Genomic DNA, 15369 nt, shown 5'->3' with positions numbered 1-15369 from the left:
ATCCGCTTAGAACGTATTAGGCAAACAGCCTACGTAAGTTTTGGCCTTTATCTTCTTGTTTTGGTGTGTATTATTTGGAGCCGGACTTTGATCCGCATGGAACTTTACGGGCACAAGGCCCTGTTTTTATCTGCGCCTTACTTATGAGAATACTTTCATGGAATATTCAAGGGGGTAAAAAGCTCCAAGCTATTGGAGATATATCCCACTATATTAATTCGTTCAAGCCTGATATCTTATTTGTCCTTGAGACTATGACTTCTAATGTCACAAGTAGAAATATAATCAAAGGTTTCCGTTTTCAAAAGCATTTAATTATTGATCCGATTAATCATAGTGGAGGACTATGGGTTTGTTGGAACAACGGCTCGATCCTGGTCCAAAACTACACTATAGCAGATAGATGTGCTCACCTTAACGTTCTTTATAAACCAACCAATGAGCAAATTCTTGTCTCTGGGGCTTATTTCCCGGCACAAAACAACGATAAAGACCAATTCTGGGAGTTGATATCTACGTTCTATGAAAACATTCATATTCCCTGGATCCTCATCGGCGACTTTAACGAACTTTTACATAATTCGGATAAATGTGGAGGCAACCCAGTCTCACAAAGACAATGCCAGAGACTTCCAAGGTTTCTTACTCGTTCAAATGCGACAGACATAGCGTGCATACAACAATCGTACTCCTGGAAATCCCAATCCCACCCAGGCTTGTATCAACGGCTAGATAGGGCCGTCGCAAGCAATATCTTCACTGATAAATTCCCCAACGCATCAGTTAAATATGGTACCTTTACTAGCTCAGATCATGCCCCAATGTTCTTTGATACAAACTTAGAGACCATTATGGTGAATAGATTGTTCAGATTCCAACATTCTTGGACTCTCGAGGATGAACCAGCTAAAATTGTTAAAAAGCATTGGAACTGCAATACTCAAGGTTCAAGATTCTTTAGAATAAGATCCAAACTAACCAACATAAAAGGCGACCTAAAAAATTGGGCGAAAGGAAAATTCTCACACAAGACCATGCAACTTAAAACTAATGCAGATAAAATTCAAGAACTTGAAGATAAGCTTATAACCCAACCGTTCAACCCTATCTGGCAAAACCACCTTTTAAGAATGCTCAAACAACAAGAAAAGATCCTCTTACAAAAACAGCACTTGTGGAAAAATTCTGCAAAAAAAACTTGGCTGAATCAAGGAGACAGAAACACGAGATTTTTCCACCAACTCATGAAACAAAGAGCCGCGAAAAACCACATTTATCGACTAAAGAATGCTGACAACCATTGGGAGGAGGGGCAAGTGAACGTTCAAAACATCCTCTTTAACTCCTTTCAAGATAGATTTAAAACATCCGTTCAGCCTGGGCGTATAATTAACCTAGATTTTCTCCCACAATTAATTTCTGATTCCGATAGGGTTAGTCTCATCGCCCCCTTCTCAGACGAGGAGAGTAAAAATAGTTTCTTTACTATGAACCCGCTCAAGGCACCAGGATCAGATGGATTTGGGCCAAAGTTTTTTCAAACCTACTGGAAAACAATCGGCCCTGAAGTTACATTAGCAATAAAGAGCTTTTTCTCACACGGAAAAATGTCGCCTTTTCTGAATCACACTCTTATAGCTCTTATCCCCAAAAATGATAACCCAGAGAACCCCAATCATTTCAGACCAATCAGCCTCTGCGGCACGATCTATAAAGCTATCTCTAAACTCCTAGTCTCTAGACTAAGTCTTATTCTTCAAAAACACATAAGCCCCTTCCAAAACGCCTTCACCCCTGGCAGGTCCATCCATGATAATTTGCTTTTAGTCCAGGAGATCCTCAATGTTTTTAAGAAATCAAAATCCAAAGTTGGATGGTGTGCTCTTAAACTGGACATGGAAAAAGCCTATGACAGAATAGAATGGGATTTCCTTTGGGCTACTCTTGACAAAATGGGCTTTCCTACAACCTAGATAAACTGGGTGAAAGCAACTGTGACTACAGTTTCGTACTCTATCAAAGTTAACAACTCAACCACGGATGTTTTTACCCCGTCTAGAGGGTTAAGACAAGGAGACCCGCTATCTCCTTACCTTTTTATTTTATGCATGGAAGTTTTTATAATCATGCTGAATAATGCCAGTGCGAGACCTAACCTAGGGCTCGGATTTAAAATAGCGCCACAAACTATAAAAATCCCATGTTTAATGTTTGCAGACGACAGCCTACTTTTATGTAAAGCCACTAACTCCGCATGCCATAACTTACTCAAAGTCATCACTGACTTCTGTAAACTCTCAGGCCAATTAGTGAATTTCCATAAATCAGCTATTATCTTCTCAAAGAATATCAACCACCCCAAGAGAGATGCATTGGCCAGCATTTTTAATATGCATAAATCTGGGTCTCTAGGTCGATATCTGGGAGCTCACTTCTCAAGTTTCACACCTACAAGATCTGACTATCTACGCATCATGCAAAAAAATGAACGCTGTATAAACTCCTGGCAAGCTAACTTTCTATCCAAAGCAGGTAGAACAACGCTCATTCAAAGCAACCTTGAAGCCCTCCCGTCCTACATTTGCTCTTCCTTCCTACTTCCAAGGAAGACGTGCCATCAATTGGATAATATTCATCGCCAATTTTTTTGGAACCAATCCAAGTCAGGTAATGCACTCCCTCTCATTGCCTGGAACAAAGTCTGTCAGCCTAAGGATCAAGGAGGGCTAGGTTTAAGAAGAACCTACCCTCTGAATAGAGCTTTCATCGCAAAACTAGGCTGGAAAATCCTAACAGACGGAAATAACCTTTGGGCAAAAATCATGAGGAAAAAATATCTTCAGAACACAAATTTCTTCTCTGCTAAGAGAAAAATTAAAGACTCTCCTATTTGGATCAGCATTTTAAACCAACGGGAGATTTTGAGGAAAGGAATTAGATGGAAGATTGGCAATGGGAATCACATCAATTTCTGGAAAGATAACTGGGTTGGTCAATATGCCCTTTCTGATCTCCCTTGCAACTCCCCAAATAGTAATAGGGGAGACGTCTACGTGAACTCGTTCATTGATGAATCCAAAAATTGGGATATAAGGAAACTTTCTTCGTTCCTCTCACCTGAGTTGGTGCAAAAAATTAAAGGGATCCCTATCCCTGTTAATGAACTGCCTGACAACCCCATTTGGGGCTGCACAAACTATGGAGAGTTCTCAGTTAAATCCGCTACCTGGCTTGCCCACGAACTCCCAGTCTCTGATAAAAAATGGGAGTTTAGATGGATTTGGAAACTCAATATAGCTCCAAAACTAAAGATCTTTTTATGGCAAATTTGCCATAAAAGTATTCCAACTAAAGAAACTCTTTTTCATAGGAAAATTATTCCCTCAAGTTGTTGCCCTAGATGTAACCATGCCAGTGAGAATATTAATCATCTCTTTCTCAATTGTGAGCACACAAAAAATGTTTGGATGCATAGACTAACTAAAAATTGGTTCGATTTCTCCTTCCCTATGACGGATTTCTTCAAAACTTTAGACTACCTTAGACGGAACCAAGTTGCGCTCAGGAAGTTCATTACCGTTTGCTAGACTATTTGGAAGGAAAGGAATGCCTTAGTGTTCTCCAACAATAAGCTTTCTCCCTGCCGCTGCTATTTTAAAGCTCTTAACACCTTCAAAGAATGGGAGCTTAGACTCCAGATTGACTCACAACAACTTAGAGGTAACCATCTCAACACTCATCATCCTTCCACTTCTCTTCCAACCACCCCACATCCCATTCTTGTGCGGTGGTTCCCGCCCCCACTGGGCGCCTTCAAACTCAACTTCGACGGATCACGAAAAGACTCATCAGCAGCAGGAGGTATCATCATCAGAAACAACAATGGAGATACGGTCATCGCCAAATCTTTTAACCTGGGTAACTCGCAAGTCTACATGGCAGAAGCCCTAGCCCTTCATAAGGGCATCCAAGAGGCTATCAAACTGAATATTAAAGACATCTACATCGAAGGTGACAACCTACTTGTGATCAACTCGCTAAAAGGAATCTGGAACCCCCCGTGGAAGCTTCAAAACATTATTCAAGATAGCAGGACTCTTCTTCAGCATTCTCACTCTACCCATATCAAGCATATCTTCCGTGAAGCAAATAGAGCAGCAGATTGGATAGCTAATGTAGGACATCTTATTGTTGAACCATTGTGTATCACCCCGAACTCTAGCCCTAACTTAGATAATATTGTTCAAAGTGACAGCTTAGGTTTCACCCTTGTGCGAAGGGGAACCTAAGTCTTTTTTCTTACCTTTTTTTTTAAAAAAAAAAATCTTGTAGTTTTTTTTTTTTTTAGCATCGACTAATCTAATCTAATCTAATATATATATATATATATATATATATATATATATATATATATATATATATATATATATATATATATATATATATATACATATATATATATATATATATATATATGTATATATGTATATATATATATGTATATATGTATATATATATATATATATATATATATATATATATATATATATATATATATATACATATATACATATATATATATACATATATACATATATATATATATATATATATATATATATATATATATATAGAGGAAGGCTCTCGTGAGAACACTTCCTTACGGTGAGAACACTTCCTATAATGGCATTTTCGTAATTTTTATAAACAAATAAACCAATTTAATTATTTTTCACTATTTCGGGCATCATTCTCTCTCTTCAATTCCTTTCTCTCTCCTATTCGAACACCACCGACGATCTTCCTTGCTGATCGTCGCCGCCGCCGCTAGCCTCCGTCGCTGCTCTCCTCTCTTCGCCGATTCTTCTCTCCTCTCGCCACTGCTTGCCTCTCTCCGCCGCCGATGTTCTCCTTTCGCGGCCGCCAGTCGCAACAATTAAATCGTTGAATTCAATCGCCGCCGGTCGTAGATATCCGGTCACCGCCGCCGCTGCTTACCTCTCATCGTTGCTTCTGCTCTCTTCTCGCCGCCGATTGGGCTCTCCTCTCGTCGTTGCTTCTCTCTTCTCGCCGCCGCTTCTTCTCAACGGTGCCGCCACCAACATCCGTCGATGTCCCTCCTCCTTCCTCCGATCAATTATCTGGCGACCTCAGAAGCATCCGGCGGTGGTTGCTCAATGATGTTCGCCGATGTTCGAACAAAATCGCCGGTCGCGAAACCTGAACTCGAACCAAAAATGCTGGTGCCGCTGGTTGTGTTTCGCGAATCAGGTACGAATCAGGTAAACACAATTCCAATTCAGCAATTCTCATTCGATTCTTCGTTAAAATCGATTTCAAAATCAGTTTCATTCAATTTGTTAATTTTTCGAAATCGATTTTTCAATTGACATCTCAATTGATTGTTAGGAGGTTTCAAAATCGAATTTTAATCGGCATTCTCAATCGATTATCGAAATCTGAATTCAACAATTAAAATCGATTTCAATTGATTTCTCAATTCCAAAAATTAAAACCGAGTTCAATTTGGTGGCTGCGTAATATATCTGTGGTTGTGGTGATGTGCTTGTGATTTCTGGTGAGAGAGACTAAGAGGCGACGGCGGAGATGGACCGAATTAATTCAAGAGGACAGATTTTAAAGATTTTGGTTGATTTTAATTTTGTAATATCTTCTTAGATTTGTTTCAAATGTATTATTCCGAATTTTGATTTTAGTAATCAATTTTGTAATTTTAATAACTTATTTTAGTGATTTATGTGGTTAATTTACTTTTTCAATTCGCATTATAATTTGATTGAACCTCTTGATAATTAACTTATACCGCTTATGTTGTGCTAGGAAAGCATATAATAAATTTATAACATGTTTGAATAAACTTAGAACATGCTTGAATAAATTTAGAACATGGTTGAACAAATTTAGAACATCGTTGAATAAATTTAGAACATGCTTGAATAAATTTAGAACATGAGCTTAAAAATTTAGAACATGATTAAATAATTTTAGAACATGAGCTTACAAATTTAGAACATGGTTGAACAAATTTAGAACATGGTTGAATAAATTTAGAACATGCTTGAATAAATTTAGAACATGCTTGAATAAATTTAGAACATGAGCTTAAAAATTTAGAACATGATTAAATAATTTTAGAACATGAGCTTACAAATTTAGAACATGGTTGAACAAATTTAGAACATGGTTGAACAAATTTAGAACATCGTTGAATAAATTTAGAACATGCTTGAATAAATTTAGAACATGCTTGAATAAATTTAGAACATGAGCTTACAAATTTAGAACATGGTTGAACAAATTTAGAACACGTTGAATAAATTTAGAACATGCTTGAATAAATTTAGAACATGAGCTTACAAATTTAGAACATGGTTGAATAATTTTAGAACATGCTTGAATTAATCTAGAACATGAGGTTAAAAATTTAGAACATGAGTTTGAAAATTTAGAACATGGTTGAATAAATTTAGAACATGGTTAAATAAGTTTAGAACATGGTTGAATAAGTTTAGAACATGGTTGAATAAATTTAGAACATGAGTTTGAAAATTTAGAACATGGTTGAATAAATTTAGAACATGAGTTTGAAAATTTAGAACATCGTTGAATAAATTTAGAACATGTTTGAATAAATTTAGAACATGCTTGAATAAATTTAGAACATGCTTAAATAAATTTAGAACACGAGCTTACAAATTTAGAACATGGTTGAATAATTTTAGAACATGCTTGAATTAATCTAGAACATGAGGTTAAAAATTTAGAACATGGTTGAATAATTTTAGAACATGCTTGAATTAATCTAGAACATGAGGTTAAAAATTTAGAACATGGTTGAATAAAATTAAAACATGCTTGAATAAATTTAGAACATGGTTGAATAAATTTAGAACATGAGTTTGAAAATTTAGAACATTGTTGAACAAATATAGAACATAGAGAGTGTAAAAGTGTTCTCACCATAAGAAGTGTTCTCACCATAAGAAGTGTTCTCACATAAGGAGGTGTTCTCACCGGATCCCTCCCCTATATATATATATATATATATATATATATATATATATATATATATATATATATATATATATATATATATATATATATATATAAAGGAGGCATATTTGCTGAATTATTAAAGCGCCACATAGGATTACTAATGGTTTCGGCCAATGAAAAATAAAATTTTTAATTTATTTTTGAATTAAAAAAATTGATTGCCACGTAAATAATTAATTAGGTGCCACGTAGATATTTTAATTAATTAATTACTAATATATACAACTTCATCAAAAATCAAACACTATAATAATTAAAAAAATAAATCTAAAATAAAATTTATACAAAATCAAACACTAATCTAAAACAAAATAAATAAAATTCAATTTAAAATCAAACATTAATCCAATATGCATATTTGCTGAATTCTTATAGCGCCACGTAGGATTACTAATGTATCCGGCCAATGAAAAATAAGATTCCTAATTTATTTTTGAATTAAAAAAATCGATTGCCACGTATATAATTATTTAGGTGCCACATAAATATTTTAATTAATTAATTCCTAATATATACAACTCCATCTAAAATCAAACTCTCTAATAATTAAAAAATAAATCTATAATAAAATTCATCCAAAATCAAACAATACGGCTTTATGTATCAATTCGGGTACCAAACTTATGATCGAGAATTCTAATTAAATCACGAATCCAAGTTACCTACTAGCACTAATACACTACAATTCTTTAAGATATAAATTGGAAGTTCTAATTATATTCAAATTTATAATTGATGAAATCCTATAAATTTGTCGCATTGTTCAATTCATAACACATACACAATCACATCTTTCACTTTTAAGTTTGGTTATCAATGGCCACTTCTTTGATCCATGATTTAAATTCCAGTAGGAACGACTGGAAAATAAAAGTTCGTGTTTCGCGCTTGATTGATGTGGTGAACTTTCGCAAACAAAATAGTTTAATTAGTTTGGACATGGTCCTCATCGACGAAGAGGTATATAATTCTTCTAATGTTTATTTTATTATTTTAAAATACACTTCTTGAATTAACGGTTATAATTTAACTGCAGGGTGATTATGTGCATGCCTCTATTAAATCCAATTTTGTCCAACACTTTCGTCCAAAATTAACTGAGGGAAAAATCTATACAATTAGATATTTTGCGGTCCAACCTAATAAGGAACAATATCGTATTGTTGGCGACAACAAGATAATGATACAATTTTTTCAAAATACCGTTGTTAGAGCCGTTGGAAATATAGATAATATCACAATGCATCGATTTGATTGTGTACAGTTACAACACTTGAATTAGTTTCTTAAAAACTACTCACTTCCCGGTACGTATGATTTTTTTTTTTTTATTCCGTAGTAAAGTTTATTTGAATTATTGTTTAACAATTTTGCTAAATACTTTGTTTTTTTTTCTTTGTTGTTTTTTCTCTCTTTTTAGATGTGGTTGGTATAGTTGTGAATAAAGTTGGAGATTCTATCGAAATAGAAGACCAATGGTACATATTTTTTTCTTCTAAAGAGTTAATTAAATATATTATTTATGGTGTTATTTCTTAAAAATGGTTTTATGATATATTTTTTTTTTACAGGTAAAATTAATCTAAGCACTTCACCGTCAAGCAAGATATATATAAATCTTGATGTTCTGGAAATCCGTAAATTGAAAAACATATGGAGGTATAATTATAATCTCAAGTGCATATTTTTTTTTTCAAATTATAAGACTATTATACGTAGTAGTTGATTAATGCTTCCAATGAACATCATAAGTTATATGAGTGCACCACTCGAGTTTCATAGAGCCGTATGAATTAATGATTCTAAATTTCTAATGTGAATAATTTACGAAGCTTCCCTTTAATTGTTCTTCGTATTAGTACAGTATTCTTTCTGAAATAATGCATAGGCGTTGTTTTTGAAGTCTCATATTTAAAATATTACATCGATCATACTTCTTCATGTACATATAGTATATATGTTCACTCATAATAATATGTTCATATATTAATAATATGTTTTCTTATATTATATATTATTGTTGTTATAGTGAAAAGTTAGAAACTACAACTATTGGACAACTCGAAGTACAACATTGATATCTCTACTCTCATCGATCATATCCAGAAAACTGTTGAAAAGGTATTTAATATTTTGTACATTAAATTTTTTACCTACAAGAATATATAATTATTCATGTTCAAGCTAGTGTGGTCATGTTTGAATATTAAACTCAATCTAACTTAACTTTATTATTTGTGAATATTTATAGGATTTAGTCTTCTACTGTAAGACTAAAGTTACTAAAATCATGGGTGAAAATAGCTGGTATTATATCTCATGCCCGGGTTGTAAAAAACGCGTCACCCAAAGATTAAAAGACTTTTATTGCATCACTTGCGAGAAATATATTGAAAGGCCAATACCAAGGTTTATATTCTATACTCTATACATCTTTTTATCTCTTTTTTTATTTAACAATTATTTTTAATTTAATAAATTTTGTTTAAAAAATCCAAAAAATATCAGGTACCGTATAGAACTTGGAGTTGATGATCACACTGGATCGACAATACTTGTTTTATTTGATGAAGTAGCTAAGAATTTAATTGGACGCAAGTGCTCTTTTTGAGGCTCATATCTACGAAAAGTGAGGACTTGTGATTTTTAGTAATATATGAACTAAATATAGGTGTAATTTGAAGGTTGAAAAATATAAAATTATATGTTGAATTAAAATTGAATGTTAAAGTGGTGACGTGGAAGAGGTAAAACTTAGAAACAATTTAAAAAAATAACAAATTGATGAATGAAAATGAGAGATGACACATGACTTCTAATAATCTATGGTTATCTTTTTTATAGACTAGGTATAGATAGTTACTGATTGTCTTCCAAAAAAATAAAAAATACCATTCATTCACCGTAACACAACCTAATAACATAAATACAAAACCGTTACTAAAATAGAACAAATAAAACGAAACCCGTGCATTATTATTATTGTTAATAGTTACTGATTGTCTTCCAAAAAAACAAAAAAAAACCATTCATTCACCGTAACAAAACCTAATAACATAAATACAAAACCGTTACTAAAAAAGAACAAATAAAACGAAACCCGTGCATCGCACGGGCTTCAAAACTAGTCTGAAATAAAATCAATAAAAATCAATTTAAAATCAAACATTAATCCAATATTAGAGCGCCACGTAGGAAATCTAATGGTTTCGGCCAATGAAAAATAAGATTTCAAAATTAATTTTGAATTAAAAAAAGTCATGTTCCATGTAGATAAATAATTAAGTGCCACGTAGATATTTTTATTAATTAATTATTAATATTACGCATATACAATTTCATCCAAAAACCAACAATCTCATAATTAAAAAAAAAAAAATTCTAAAATAGAATTCAATGCAAAATCAAAAACTAATCTAATCTAATACGAAGTATATAAAATTGGTATATACATAAGAGTTTTATTTAAACTAAACAATTTAATAGAATCCGTGCATCGCACGGGCTAAAATCTAGTATTATATATATAAAAGAGTCATTTTTGCCGAAATATTAGAGGGCCACGTAAGATTACTAATGGTTTCGGCCAATTAAAAATAAGATTTCTAATTTATTTTTGAATTAAAAAAATTGAGTGCCACGTAGATAATTAATTAGATGACACGTGGATATATTTTAATGCAATCAAAAAAGTTATAGACTCACGTGTTAAAATCATAACAGAAGTTTTTTTTTTTTTAAAAAAAAGACTTAGATCTAATGAATTAAGTCGTACTCCTATTAGATACATGAAACTAAAAAAAAGACTTAGATCTAATGAATTAGGCCGTATACTCCTATTCATTAACAAATTAATTAGTATTGCTTCCTACGTATACTCCTATTATAACACAATTTTCCTACGTAAACACCTATTAGATATTAACAAATTAATTACTATTGCTTACCTACTTATAGTCCTATTATAACACAATAGTCAGATTGATAATCCTATTAGATAAATTTATAAGAATTGGAAGTTCTAATCATCTTCAAATTTATAATTGATTAAGTCCTATAAATTGATCGTATTGTTCAATTCATTCGTGTTTCGCGCTTGATTGATGTGGTGAACTTTCGCAAACAAAATATTTTAATTAGTCTGGACATGGTCCTCATCGACGAAAAGGTATATAATTTTTCTAATATGTACTTTATGATTTTAAAATAAACTTCTTAATTAACTTATAATGCTATTATTTAACTGCAGGATGATTATACGCATGCCTCAATTAAAGCAAATTTTGTCCAACACTTTCATCCAAAATTAATTGAGGGGAAAATCTACACAAACAGATATTTTTCGGTCCAACCTAATAAGGAACAATATCGTATAGATAAGATACCAATGCATCGATATGATACAATTTTTTCAAAATGCCGTTGGAAATATAGATAAGATATCAATGCATCGATTTGATTGTGTACAGTTACAACACTTGGATCAGTTTGTTAAAAACTATTCACTCCCTGATATGTATAATTATGTTATTTATTCTGTAGTAAAGTTTATTTGAGTTATTGCGTAACAATTTTTCTAAATACTTTGTCTTTTTTTTCCTTGGTTGTTTTTTTTCTCTTTTTAGATGTCGTTGGTATGGTTGTGAATGAAGTTGAAGATTCTATCGAAATAGAAGATGTAACACCCCGACAATTCCCTTTTTCTAAAACAACCCTTTTATAAATATAACTATAGAGAATTATCAAGGCATTATCGCCCGTGTGAAAACGTAACGGCTTATTTGGAATTTTGCAGCGGAAAACATAAAACTAACTTTTATGTTCATAAATAATTGATTACATATTAATATTAAGTCCAAAACCAATTAACGGAAATAAGGAAATACGAATAGTACGACAACTTTCAAATCTAAGTTAACAAACCAAATCACTTAATAAAACAAATATAACTACGAGCTCTCTAATCCCGATCCCAATGATGCATCATCTTCAAACCTGCAGATGGACAATGCTTATTGATCCTTAGAGACTGCTCACCAAAGATTGGGTCATCACAGGATCAATAAGGCATAGCCATGATCAACATGCAAAAGCAAAAGCACGTAATCAGCAAAGCTGAGTACTACATACTAAATCAATAATAATCCTAACATGATTCTATTAAACGAACAACCCTAACATGATACTAATGAACATAATTAAGGGCAGACAAAACATGATAATTTGACGACCATACTTGACTAGACTAGACTAGACTAGACTTATAACAATAATATTATTTTAGTTGAAATAGACAATGGACCGAGTTTTCTAGCTAGAGGCTTCACTAAGGAAGACGAGGTACGGGCGCGACTCCGTAACCTCAGTAACCTGCGATATCGAGGAACGTTTGAATAAAATAGGACACGGTGATCAATCCGGTCCGAATTAAAGGCCATGGGCTACCACCATGAACCCCAACTCCTGTTTGTCCGTCACTTTAGACGTGCACAGTCTAAAGCTATTGCTACTCAGTTTCACTTTACATGATTTACAAATTGAAACCCTATTATGACTCAAAAATCACATAAGGCATACAAACCACATGTATTCACAACTGTTTTTATCTTGGAATTAAGTAAGTATCATAAATGGATCAAACAAGACTCATTCCAATTAAATCCAACCTTTCCTTTAATACTGATTAACCCCTCTATATGGGTATAAGGTTTCAACTTACTAAACAAGGTCCTCGACCCTCATAAAGTAGTGAAAAGCTAAAAGGGAACAACAATCAACTGATCTGAATCAATATATACAAAGTAATCTAGTGTTCCCAATCAAACATGTTTGCATCAATCATCCATACTAACATGTTATAATTCTCATAATGCAATATAAGTTCAATATGTCCATGCAACAGTATTAAACATGCAATTTCAACCTGACTAAGTTCGTCAATAATATCAACATCACCAAGTTCAACAATACTATCAACATAGCCAAGTTCAACAATGAATTCAACATGGTTTCAACAATTAGCACACATTCCAAGCACACAGGTATGTACGTACCTTGTGTAAACAAACTGATAGACCACTTTAACACTTTCAAAAGTCGCCTACAGAGAATTCTCCGCCTAAAACAACCAATAAAGATTCCCAATCAACTTCTAATAATTCGCAGCCATAAACAAGCATTCTAAATACATCCTAAACATATTTAGAACTTTCCTCAACATCCGAACTTAACTACTAAATCCCCTAGCATAGTGATTACTTCACTAACGATCACGAATTATCACAAATTCCAATATAACACGCAATTTACAAATATAAAATAGTTTCAAACTACTCCAAAATATGTCCAACATGCTTAAAATCATAAAAATAATAACTTTCATAATTTATAATCATCCTACTATGATTTTAAAACTATTAAAACCTTAAAAATTCATGCTTTAATAATTAAAATTCTTATTTCAATTCAATTATATAATCTGAAAATTAATAATTTAATTATGCAAACATAAAATCTGAATTTCATAATTGACTCATAAAATCTATAATTTAATTCAAGAAAAACATGAATTATATTAATAAAATATAAATTAAAACATTAATAGTTTTAAGGGTTTGAGAAATAACCAAAAGTGAGGGAGATAAGGCTGGCTGGCCGGAGGTGGTGCTGCGGCAGGGCGGCACGGTGGCAATGCGAGATCAGGTTGGCGACGTCGGTGGCCGACTGGTGGTGCGGCTGACTTACGCAAGAACAAGCAGGGAAATGGAGGATTTCCACGCGAAGGATGAGAGAGAAGAGGGTGTCGGCTGAGCAGGGCAGCGACGACGATGAAGGTGATGGTTGTGGTTGGCCTGGTGGTCGCGGCTGTGCACGCGGCGGCTACTGTTGGTTCAAGAAAACAGAAACGAGATGAGGAGGATATAAAACGAACGCAAGAAAATAAAAACGAAAGGGAAGATAACGACGAGAGGAGAGAGGAGGTGTACCGGCGGTGATGGGAGAGTGGTGCAGCGACGTTAGTCCGGCGGTGGTTGACGGCGACGGCTGCAAAGAGAGGAGCAAGTTTTGAGGGTTTGGGTTTACGTGAGTTTGAAGGAGATGGTTGGTTTGTTTGTTTTTTTTTTGTTTTTACGTAATATTGAAAGAGAAGGAAGGAGTAAAGTGTTTTGGGTCTTATTATTTGGGCTTTGTCAATTGGGCTAGAATTAGGATTTAGTTTTAGGATTTCAATCCAAAATCGATTAGGATCGTTTTCTAAATTCAATCCGTTTCGTAATTCGATTTCTTTTCAACATAAAATTCTAAAATCATTTTAATTTCATAAATCGTTGAAATATTTAAAACGTATAAAAATAAATATTCGTTAATTACCTTTTTATTTCTAAAATTCGTAAAATCTATTTAAATATAATTAACTATACGTTGAAATATATTAAAAGATTTATAAAATTACGGGGGATTACAGAAGACCAGTGGTACACATTTTTTTTCTTATTCTAAAGAGTTAATTAAATATATTATTTATGGTGTTATTATTATTTAGTTTTTTTTCTTATTCTAAAGAGTTAACTAATTCGCAACAAAAAAACCCAACTTGGTGATTCCACTAAGCCTTTTGCTATAGTTGTTACCTCTACCATGGTAAAACAATTTTTAGGTAATGGTATCACATATTATGTCTCATGTATTTCTTAAAAATTGTTTTATGAACCATTTTTTTTTTTTTATTTTTATTTTTTTTTATACAGGAAAAATTAATCTAACCACTTCACCGTCAACCAAGATATAAATAAATCTTGATGTTCCGGAGGTTCGTAAACTGAAAGACATATGGAGGTATAGTTCATATATATGGTACACTAAATAAGCTAATTAATTATTCTTGCAATTGACGTGGGTTTGGTTGACTTTGTTTCCATTTTTGTGGGTGTTTACATTTCCCATCTTAGAGCCTAGCTAGCGAAAGTGTTTCATTGTAATGTGGCGGAATTAGACGTAGAGGAAAAGATAAATACAAAACCGTTACTAAAAAGAAAAAATAAAACGAAACCCGTGCATCGCACGGGCTTCAAAACTAGTAAGTAATAATACAAGGAAATTAAAATTTTCCTGAAAAAATGTTAAAAAACTAAGTAACAGAAACGGAATCTAATATGATTCCAAGAAATAGTGTTGTTGACGAATTTTAAAAGTTTTGCAGATTTTGCTAAATCATGTGAACCTGATTACGATCCACCTTGTAAATGACACAACTTGTAAAATGTTTACCTTTTCGGCGAATGTTGGCCAACT

The 15369-nt window shown here is 32.9% G+C and overlaps 1 long non-coding RNA gene across 1 annotated transcript; it reads right to left on the bottom strand.

The window, feature by feature from the left end:
• Positions 1–13143: 13143 nt before the first annotated feature.
• On the bottom strand, positions 13144–14529 carry LOC130467126 (uncharacterized). The gene is made up of 3 exons (XR_008927286.1): positions 14064–14529; positions 13704–13959; positions 13144–13195 (listed from the first exon to the last, which is right to left on the bottom strand). It is a non-coding gene; the product is annotated as an uncharacterized lncRNA (long non-coding RNA).
• Between the last annotated feature and the right edge of the window lie 840 nt (positions 14530–15369).

The sequence above is a fragment of the Spinacia oleracea genome, chromosome 2, assembly GCF_020520425.1.
Source record: "Spinacia oleracea cultivar Varoflay chromosome 2, BTI_SOV_V1, whole genome shotgun sequence".
In the NCBI taxonomy this organism is placed as follows: Eukaryota; Viridiplantae; Streptophyta; class Magnoliopsida; order Caryophyllales; family Amaranthaceae; genus Spinacia; species Spinacia oleracea.
The sequence above is the reverse complement of the archived record's forward strand: the minus strand, read 5'-3'. Positions and strand labels throughout refer to the sequence as shown.